The sequence below is a fragment of the Varanus komodoensis genome, unplaced genomic scaffold, assembly GCF_004798865.1.
Source record: "Varanus komodoensis strain SLA01 unplaced genomic scaffold, ASM479886v1 scaffold59_1, whole genome shotgun sequence".
NCBI lineage: Eukaryota > Metazoa > Chordata > Lepidosauria > Squamata > Varanidae > Varanus > Varanus komodoensis.
Window position 1 is genome coordinate 3,210,138 of NW_025336221.1, and position 10,630 is coordinate 3,220,767.

The 10,630-nt window shown below is 42.1% G+C and overlaps 1 protein-coding gene and 1 long non-coding RNA gene across 3 annotated transcripts in view; one reads left to right on the forward strand and one right to left on the reverse strand.

Moving 5' to 3' along the window:
- The window catches only part of RAB5B (RAB5B, member RAS oncogene family), a 34,355-nt gene extending 27,647 nt beyond the window's left edge, over window positions 1–6,708 (reverse strand). The window contains exon 1 of one of the 2 annotated variants that reach the window (XM_044449487.1): window positions 6,611–6,708. The gene's annotated coding sequence lies outside the window, so the exon portion shown is untranslated. The remainder of the gene's footprint in view (window positions 1–6,610) is intronic. The other variant, XM_044449488.1, reaches the window with a different exon arrangement.
- Window positions 6,709–7,234: 526 nt separating this feature from the next.
- LOC123033127 lies at window positions 7,235–10,560 on the forward strand. The gene is made up of 2 exons (XR_006416574.1): window positions 7,235–8,412; window positions 8,596–10,560. It is a non-coding gene; the product is annotated as an uncharacterized LOC123033127 (long non-coding RNA).
- Window positions 10,561–10,630: the final 70 nt, after the last annotated feature.

Sequence of the window (10,630 nt, forward strand, 5' to 3'; positions counted from 1 at the left end):
CTCCATACAATGAAAGTAGGAACAGCCTCAGTATGCCTACACCTACCAGGCACTAGGAGCATCGCTGGGAGGATGCTGTTCCACTCATGTTCTGCTTGTAGGTTTCTCAAGGGCAGCTGGTTGTCCGCTGTGTGAACACAATGCTGACCTAGACAGATCCTTGGTCTGACCCAACATGGCTCTTCCATTATCAACTCAATATAAAACCATAGTTTTGGTCATCTACAGATACCAGGAGAGAGTCCGTCTCTGCTTCTATGCAACACATCCAAAATCTCCCACAGTTTTCCATGTGCAAAAAGCTTATATTTACTCTTGATTAATTTAGGATGGCAAAAACAGGAGAGTTAATAGTTACTCTATTGTTCCGGTCAAATTCCCAATGAATTACATATTGCTATTCAGACAATCTTACCGAACTCCAGACAAAAGGAAACTGCTTGGACATAGAGAGCGAAAGACCTCACCAGCAAATAGTGGCACTGATATAGTAGGGGAAGCATGTGAAATCTCTTTTAGCCCAAAAGCCAAATTCAATTTCAGAAAATTTCTCTTCCAGTGATGGTCAGGAACAGGGGGAAAGGGGGATCAGGGCCAAATTAAAAAAACAAAAAACACCAGCATATTATAACACAAAGTTCTTACTATCAGTAACTAAGCTTTAGGAAAGCACATGGACTTTATGCAATGGTGAGAAACTGCAAGGAAGCTCAGAAACCACCAAACAATTGGTGGTTTGTGGTAAAGTAGATAGGGCAGTAGCTATCTGGGGAATGTAGGATGGCTGAATTTGGCCCCAAACAGGGTCCAATGAGTCCCCACACCCAAGGATCCTTACATCGGTAACAGGGGCAGATGATAAGGCACACAACAAGTAAGAATCCCAAAGGTGAGAAGTATTGAAGTATTTGAAGTATTTAGTAGTGCAGAACAGGAGAATTACACCTCAATAATGTTGATTAGCAAGGTGCAGTGTGTAACCTAATATGAACTTTCATTCTGCTTGCCTGCTTAATACTCTGATATGAATCTTCACCATGACCAAGATCTAAGAAGTGGGCCAGAATGGTCCACAATTAGCTGCAATGCTCCTTCTGTTACAACTCCCATCTTTAAGACACACTAGGCAACAACAGAGGGATAGGAAGAGTAGTTCACTCTTACACTTCTGTGTACTTCCTGCAGTCTATGCCTCTTGCCTGCTGCCTGAATCTTTGTTAACAGCTAAATGGAGTAATAGCTGTACTGAACCACAAATAACAAGATAAATTACTACATAAATTACTAATACCTCCAATTACAGAAATGCTACTTCAGAGAGCTACTACTACTTGTGCTACCTTAGATTTCCAATATAAGTTTTTGTTTTGACAAAAGGAAAGCAGGAAAAGATGCTGTTTATATTACATCCTTGATCAGGCACTCAATCTAGTCCATGTACTAGGATGGCCAAGTACTGCATTATGAAAGCAAGACACAGGATGCTAAAAGTCTCCAAAAGAACTCAGAGCTTTCGGAGGCTTTGAAAACCCAAGTACTAAGGTCATTTTACCTTTCTAGAGTATATTCTACTTTAAAAGTTGAAAAGTTAATTCTATGCCACACAAGTGAAACAAATGAATGTGAAAAATTCACTGACATCAGATGAACTTTAGTTATTGGGCAGTACAGAAATAATAATAAGTTTGAACTTTTGCTACTATTTAGTTCTCTATTCTACAGACTTACACACCTCTCTTCCCTACTTTTCAATCTAGTTCCTGCCAACCAGTCCATATTTGCAAAGTTAAGCAAATCAAGGCTGTTGATCAAGCAGCAGAATTTGAGTTTTGTGAATACATAAGTTTAGCCCCAAAGAAATGCCATCCATGAAGCTACATCACTATAAATAACACAAAAGTATTACCTTATTACAAATGCATTTTTGACAGCTACGGGAAAACATGCTGAACCCTTCAGTGCAACATATAGTCGCTTCTGCAACTAATTTCTGCTTTCAAGTACTTTCCTTGGCTTCCAGATATGAGGTTCCTAAAGCATGAAAGCAAGTACCACCAACTGAAGGCTTCTGGTCTGAATACAAACCTTTACCTCGCCTAAGTGCCTAAAAGAACCACAATAGTTGCAAAGAGCTCTATTTGCAGGGGATCTGCCTGCACCCATCCAAGGACAAGCCTGGAAGAGGCAAGATTACATGTTTACCCATCCTATTGTTCTAGGCTTGAAAATAAAGTCTTTAAATATCTGCAAACCAAGATGGGAAGCTGAAGTTTGCAGGAATAGCATTAGGGTGAAAGAACAAGAAGCAATCCATAGCTGAAATGTAGTTCCAGTATCTCCATGGGCAAAGAGCTTATCGAGATTCTTAGATACATTACAGCACAGAAGAAAGTTAAGTGACCCACTATGCATAACAGTCAACTTTTAGAGAGAAGACAACTTTCCACTATATGAACAATATACCTCTTAAATGCTGACCTTTATGTTAGAGTGACTAACATGTCCAAAGGCTTTTAAAAGAGTAGATTTTTTTCGCAACAGTGTTTACCATTATCAACTTTAGACAGATATCTAGCAACTGGTTGTTTCCTACTATACAGGCAGTCCCCAGGTTACAAATGAATTCCATTTCTAAGAAAATGGAAATCTTTCTTTCAGTCAAATGTGTGTGTAAGTTGGATCACACATAGTTGGCCCTCTCATTTGCAGGTGTTATAGGCACAGGACCCTCATGAAAGTGGAAAAAAACGCAAGTATCTTTCGCTCCCCTGTCCAAACTCACCAGTGCCTCCTCTTTGCAGCAAGGAAATGCTGGAAAGATTTCCCTCTCCAGATGGGCAGGGCAGGGCAGGGCAGGGCGGCATACTTTGGAGGCCTCCCTCTCTCCCCTTCTGCTTCTTCTCTCTATGGTGATTACAAGTTTCTGCAGTAATTTTTAGAGTTATTAGGCTGTATGGAAGTTTGTTCATAAGTAGGGGTTGTTTGTAACACAGACATTCTTAACTCAGCAAACACCTGTACCTTTAAATCATGCTCCAGAACTGCAGCCACAAAAAACACACTCACTAAATTCATAGCACTGCATTTGTACCAGCAAAACATTACTGACATGTTTCTATTCCAGAGATGAATAGGAACCATATGTCAGGGATCAAAAGCCCTCAACCCATCATGGAATATTATTAAATAATATGGTTATTCAATTACCGTCTTCAAATTAAGAAAAACGTTGCTATTCTGGATGGCTGGAAGGCTGTCACCTTAAAAGTGAAGGAAAACTTGGGCTTGCTTTCCCAAATTCCTTGATATGAAACCCACTGACATAAGCATTTTTCCTCACTATCTGGGCCTGGCAAACATTTTTCCAGGGCTTTGTAACATTAAGGCTCAGTTGGCATAATAGTTGGCATACCTATCTTTGAAGGCTGCAATTGAAGGTAAATCAGCTCCTCATCTTCTGAAATGACAGGAGGGAATATTTTGCTAGAGCTTCAGAGTCTACAATGCTTTTTCTTCTAAGCACAGATTGAAGTATGTATGCATGCTCTCTTTTTATGGTCTGAACATATTACAGAAGCAATGCTACATCTTTACATTCAAATCACCCATTTGGTGGCCATCCAAAGAGTTTGAAATTCAGAGTATTGTTCTTGTTTTATCATGCTGTGATCCTCCAAATTAATAAATAAGGAACATCACCACAAAAAGCACCAAATGCACTGGTCTTTCAAGGAACAAGCTGTGGATGAACTTTGTTATTTTCTATACACTTTTCAGAAAGATTTAATGACAAGTGGCACTAATTTCAAGTTGTACAAGGGAGGTAATGGCCTGGCTGTTTAATATGGGTCAACCAGTAGATACAACCACAAAATATTGGTAAGAAGTCATAAAAATGCCATGATGGATCAAGCCAAAGTTTAGTTTGCAATCTGTTTCCAAATTCAGACAGTTAGATGCTTCTAAGAAGCTTTTAAATGGGATGTGAAGGTAACAACTCCCCTTTGTTATCCGGTACTTAATTTTTGTTTTCTGCTTTTTAAAAATACTTTTGGGTCCTCGGTCCCCTTAGTATTTTTTACTTATTTCTGATTAGCAGCAGCATCGTTGTAACCATGGGAGCTGGATATTTTTCCAAGATGAAAAGGAAAACCCATCCACTTTTGTTAAATAATTTTTGGACTTCATGTTGTTGCACATGCAAATTTACAACTCCTAACACTAACCTTTTACATACCTAAAAGGAAATTTGTAAGAACACAGAAGAAGTTGTTATATCAGGCTAGTACTGGGAAATTAAGATAGCAGTTCAGTATTGTCTATGTCTATCAAACAGAAGCTCATAAGTTATTTTATAAAGGTTTGTACTAATGTAGTAAAGACTACATAAAGATGCTTTTGCCACTTTGCAGAGAAGGAACTTAAGATCAAGAAGGAATGCAGGATCTCTGAGATCACATTAAAAACAGTGGAAAATGAGGAGATGAAAAACTGCAACCAAATATGCAGCCTAAGTATCCAAAAGTTTGTTTTTAGTAGTAGAGGAGAATGGCAAGTGACAGCCAAAGAACAGTGAAAGTGGATGACAGAGATACATAATAGTAGCAAGAAACATCCACAGTTCCAATAAAAATACAAGTTTACTTTCATTAGTTGCAGAGTTAATAGTAACTAGATTAGAAGCAATAAGGACAAGATTAGGGAAAGATAAACAGTGGAAGGCTTATCACATAACTGGACATGAAATTCTAGGACAAATCCACATTGAATGATCTCATGGGTCTGCAACCTGAATTCCATTATTTGCATCCTCTCCTTTCCCCACAGACCTACAAAAGGTCCAGTATCGGATTCCACACCTGAACAGGACTATGGGAATCCCATACAGAGGAAAAATACAGGACTCCATAATGTAGCACATGGAAATAACCATTTAACTATGAGCACAAAATGCATTGCACACAAGTAATTTTGTTACAACTTTGGTATCTACAAACCACCACCAGATAATAGAGTGATGGCTATGATGCCTTACATGTAGGGGACATATTAAGTACTTTTGATCAGTTACCTCTTTTTTTAATGTTGCATCATAAATGTATCTATTTTATTCTTCACTCTCATTCTCTGGGCAGCTTGCCTACACCAATGCATTTTTAATAGAGTCAAGCTGTAAAGAGGTTATAAGCCCCTTGAAGCAAGGGAAATATACAGATCCCTAATGTGTTCTTCTCCAGAATATTCAGAGGACAATTATAAGAATTAACGAAAACATTACACACGATCAACCAGAACCTTGAATTTAAACAAAATCAAACATTTATTATGGATTCTGACTATACAGTGGGCCACTCCTCTTTGAAAAGCAACAGAACTCTAGAGTACTTTACCTCTCCAAGATGCCTAATTTTAAGTAATGAGGTTGATTCCAGAACAAAAGATAGAAAATGGAAAGCCCATAGATACCAGGAAGGAGCAAGCACTTCAACAGCAACAGAAGATGAAAGGACTAAGGATAACAGCTTCTACAGATCAACCATCTATGCTCAGGCCTCATGACAAGCAGCAACAACTAGGGTTGTAACTTTATTGCCTATTTTGGGGTACAAAGGCCCACTTTAATAAACACAAGAAGTAGGCTTGGACTTTATTAAAGCAGGCTTTAATAACGTGATCTAAAATTTTGCCACAACATCAAGATTTCACAAATAAAAACAAGGATTATAATGAAAGTACAGAATCTCTTTCATTGGAAGTAGATAATGGAAGCAGGGAATGTAGTAGTGCCTGATGCACCAGCCTCCCAAATAAACACCAGATGGTGAGGCTTCCTACTAGTTTAAATCTAAAAGCAAGCATAGTACCAAAGCTACTGAAAGAATGACCAACACAGGGGGACTATCAAAGTCCCCCTCTCAGCCAATACCCCCTTCCTACTACAGCCAATATCAATCCAGACTCCACTCCGCCCTCAACATTGCCCCTGAAAAAGTAGCCAGTCTAAATAACTCAGCCACGACCGGTCCTCTATTTCCAGAAGCCATAATCAGTAACAATACAGATCAGGGGCAAACGCAACCCACCAGTACCTACACTGAGCACAACCTTCATGTCTGAGGCCTCTCGAGACCCTCGCCCCAACTCCACCAGCAACTCCCATCCCCGAATGCCTCCCCACCCGGCTGCCCAGGACCCTTCGCCTCCACCCCACTTTCGCTTTTCCGTATTACACGGCTTCTCCACCCCACCCCACTGTACATATTCAGCTTCCTAAAGACATCCATCCTTTACGACCCAGGGTGAGCGGAAGGAGGGAAGAACGGGCCCGCTTCATTCACCCGAGCCTCCTCAGGCCTCTCAGCAGCTACCCATCCCAAAAGCCTCTTCCCCCACTCTCCCCAGACACAAGGCCTCCTCACCGTGAGGTGCCGCCAAGCCCACTCCCTTCCCTTCCCTTCCCCACCCCTTTCCAGTCGTAGGGCCCAACTTCTCCCCACTCTCTCGGTAGCCAGACAGCCGTCTGTCTCGGGAAACCGACGCCCGAGTACGCGGAGACACCCCCTCACGTCACTCAGACAACCTACGCGGCCCAAGTCCCCCGTCAGTGTACCTGAGAAGGCTCCAACAACCCCTTTCGCGGCCCCCGACTGTCTCGCAAACAAACAAACTACCTCAACCAACCCAACCTCTGTGCAGAAAGGCGGAGCTAGAGTTCGTTCCGAACCAATTGACACTAAGCACCTGGGGAGCAGGCACGCCCTCTCGGCCAATCAACTTTTGCGAAACCGCACCCTTGCTCTGTCTAGCTAATTGGGATTCAGTGAAGGAAAGGATGGGCAGCAGCTATTTCACCAATAGAATGAAGAAGGTGGGCTAGCCAATTACAAAGCATCTAGCCAATAGAAAGGGCGAGCATTCCTTTAACTGACGAGCAATTCAGCCATTAGAAAGATCGTAGATTCGGGAGGTTTCATAAACAACAAATAAGGTGACCTAAAGGGGCGGAGTCCTCTGGCATCTACAGCCAGTCATAACTCGTGTATCTGTCGCCACTGCCCAATCCCAGGCCAAATATCCTCGATGTCGCTTAGGGAGAGGCAGAAACGGATTAGCTAGAGTTGGTGGGCGTGCCCAGAACTTTTTGGCCCAATCAGCGACCTCGCTGGCACAGCCAGCCAGTGAGAAACGGTCTGAGATGTGAATGGCAATCGAAGGGAAGGAGAGGAAGGGGACGCTTGGGAGCGGCGTGACCCATGACCGCATCGGAAGGGTTGCGTGGGTCGCCGGCAGAGTGGCGCCGGAAGGATGGTGGGGTCCAGTGGACGGGATGCTGGCTCGCGAACCAGAAGGAAAAGATCAGCCTTTGAGGAAGAAAGCTAAACAGGCTTCTTGGGTAGCCACTAACGGTTTTGGACTGCAACCCCATCAATGTACTGCCAGTGGCCACGGATGATGGGAGTTGTAGTCCAAAAGCATCCGGATTGCACCAGATTGGGGAAAGCTGGCCCAGCCTTTCAGTGTGTCTACGGCAGAGCTGGAAGCTCTTGCTCCCCATCTACAGAAACAGCTGCAACTGTAAGGCAAGTCCTTCGGTGATTACATCTCGGATCTCCATTTGAAGCTAATCTAGAGTGGTGAGAGAATCAGGCGCTCCTCAATGGCGCCCGAGGACAACCCTCCCGCCACACCCGTAGTTTCTTCCTGCTATCAGTTGTCATTGCTGAGTTCACCAGAAGCAGAGGAAGTAGCAGTCCTTCCATTGTTTCCATGATCTGCTGAACTTTGCAGCTAAGAACCAGCCTAAATTGGTTTTTTCCTCCCACTCCTTTTTGTGTTCTGTTTTTAGATTGTACACGTACAGAGGGATTGTCCTAAGACAGAACTTTGTAAATCACCTGTAGAACAGCCTTTTTGCATAAAGGGTGAGCTAAAAATAAAGGAATAATAAAAAAAGGAAAAATGGGAAGACTGCCTGCAAATGGAGCACAAGACATTCTTGGCTTTGGCTATGCCTTTTCCTATATACTACCAGTTAGCTACATTTCAGTACTGGCATATATACTCAAGACTTAGGCCTCCCCTGACTGTGCTATTGAGATCATTCTGAATTACACTCCAGGATTGCTGTAGGCTGCTCTGGCCCACTTCCCTTGGCTAGAGAGACTCCATTAGATAGCTTATTCCTCCTATTCTAGCATTTTCTTTATTGCATATATTTTATATAATCTTTTTTCCCTGCAAGGAACCTGAGACAGCTACAATCTACCTTATCTCCATTTTATTCTCACACCATGTGAAGTAGGATAGGCTGAGAGTCAGCAACTGACCCAGTGAACTTTGTGTCCAGTTTTTGAGTCCGTCAACCATACACCACACTGGCTTTCAACCTTCTCCATCTAATGCCTTCCAGATGTAAGTTATATCAGTGCACTGTTTATTAATGTTTTATTTTTATGATTTTATTTTAATTGTATTTTATTAATGTAATCTAATTTTATACTGTGATGGCTGCCCAAAGAGCATGTTGCTAATGGGTGGCTATTACACACATTTAATAATAAATAAATGTATAATTGCGTCTTTTGTAATTCCCAGGATTATTTCAGTGTCTAAAAATTCAAAAGCTGATTTTGCCATCAGAAAAACCAAGTCTGAAAGGATATGAGTTTCTGCCTAAGCTTCTGAGAAAATGTTTTGGGGAGCAGGAGTACTGTACAGCCTGCAATGCTCCACTGCTGAAGTCCTGGATTTCCACGCTTTTTTGTATGAATGGCTATCAACTATTGCAGGGAATTTATAGCATCAAACGTAAACAGGAAGTCTGCAGGCAAAGCAATTGCCAGTCTGTCTACAACTGGAGTGAGCAAATTGTGGCCCAGCAAATGTTGTGAGTATAACTCCCATCAGCCTGAGCCCACACAGCTAATAGCGAGGGGAACTGCAGTCTCCACCACCCCGTAATGCCCCAAGCTGACTACCCTGCTGTATAGACTCTTGCCTGCTAGCGCATCCCTTTTCTCCCTCCATGCTTCAAAGTCAGTGACCCCAACATTGAGAATCACTGGATGAGACCCAGAGCAGGGCATCAGAACCAAGCAGAGAAGTGCAGGTATGTGCAAATGTAGTGGGACCATATCCAGAGTTTGTTCTGTGCGAGTGTCAGCTAATCCGATTCTCCAAAAGTTAATGCCAGTATCTACATGATACAGTGGAAAGCCCAGAATTCTCTGCAATGCGCTACAGTTAAATATGGATTGATGCACATTTCAGCACTCTGCTCCAGTTAAAGGATTTGAAAACTAATCCTTTTTTACTGGAATTCAAGATTGGGACCCATGGGGTTAATGCACATGGTTGGTGTGGTACAAGTCTCAAAGTCAATTGTCAGCATCTTCAAATAGGGCTCAGAGACTCTCTCTAAAATGCTAAAGATCTGCTACTAGACCAGAGCCGTCAATCTTTCAGCCCAAGAACTGAACTCCATTTCACTAGACTTGCAGGGGCATTTCAATGGCAAGCAAAATCAAAGGCAAACAAGCTGGAGCCAAAATTACCACAGTATTTTAGCTTAAAGCTCTTCCTGCCAAAAACAGCCTTAGGAGAGGCATTTCAACCTGCCAGAGAAAAATCTGTACAAGGTCTGGAAACCACCAAATGATTGGAGAAAGAGGTACATGGTCACCAGAAGCCTCCTGAAGAGCCGGATTTGGTTCATTGCCCCTGCTAGAGACAATATGGTGCTAGAAGGATCAACTGCCTGACTACAGGATAAGGCAGCTTCCTATGGAACTTAAATGGATGCAATGTGAGCAGGCCTACAGGGGACATAACCCCCACTCCCAAAATATGGACTCATGGCTTGGAAGAGCTTCTCCGTAAGACCAACTCCCCCTCTTTCACAAGCTTTTCCTGGAATCAACACCTCAGGAGATTTAGGGATCTATAGAGCCCAGGTGGTCCTGCTGCTTCTCTTTCTTTTGATTCGTGTTCAGGTGGGCTTTAGTGCAGAGGCCACACAGTGCAACACTGCTGTCACACACTGGTCGCTGCGCAGAAGACACAATTCCGAATATGAATGTTTTATTTAAGTTGATCCAAAATCTAATTCCCACAATACCACTAAAAGCTTTAGTGAAGTGCATGGCAGGTGCCTCCCCCTCGTGTCTCACCTGTTGGGGGGGGGGGAATCCAGTTCTGATGAGGCAAATGACGAAACTGTGAGAAACTTTGCATTAGGAAAACAGAAGCTACATGTTAAAACTACACATATTTTAATGATTTATAAACTGCTTTCACAGTACTTTTAGAAACATCTGTCTTAAAGAACTACCAAAAAGGTCAAAAATAATTATTTTCATTAAAAAGATATTACCAAAAAAGTCAAGGTGCTTATACTAAGAAGTTCTATACAAATCCAGAACTCTTCTTTAAAACTAACAACCTTATAAATATATAAATGTATTCCAGTCAAAAGATGAAGAAGAGATGGAAGAAAGTTTTGCTTCCAAATACTGCATATGGATTACAATATATGGGCAATAAAACTCCTTAGAAGTTGCATTGATGGTCAATTTTGGAATTTTTAAGCTGTTTTGAACAAGAATGTCCATTTTAGCTTAACAGATATGAA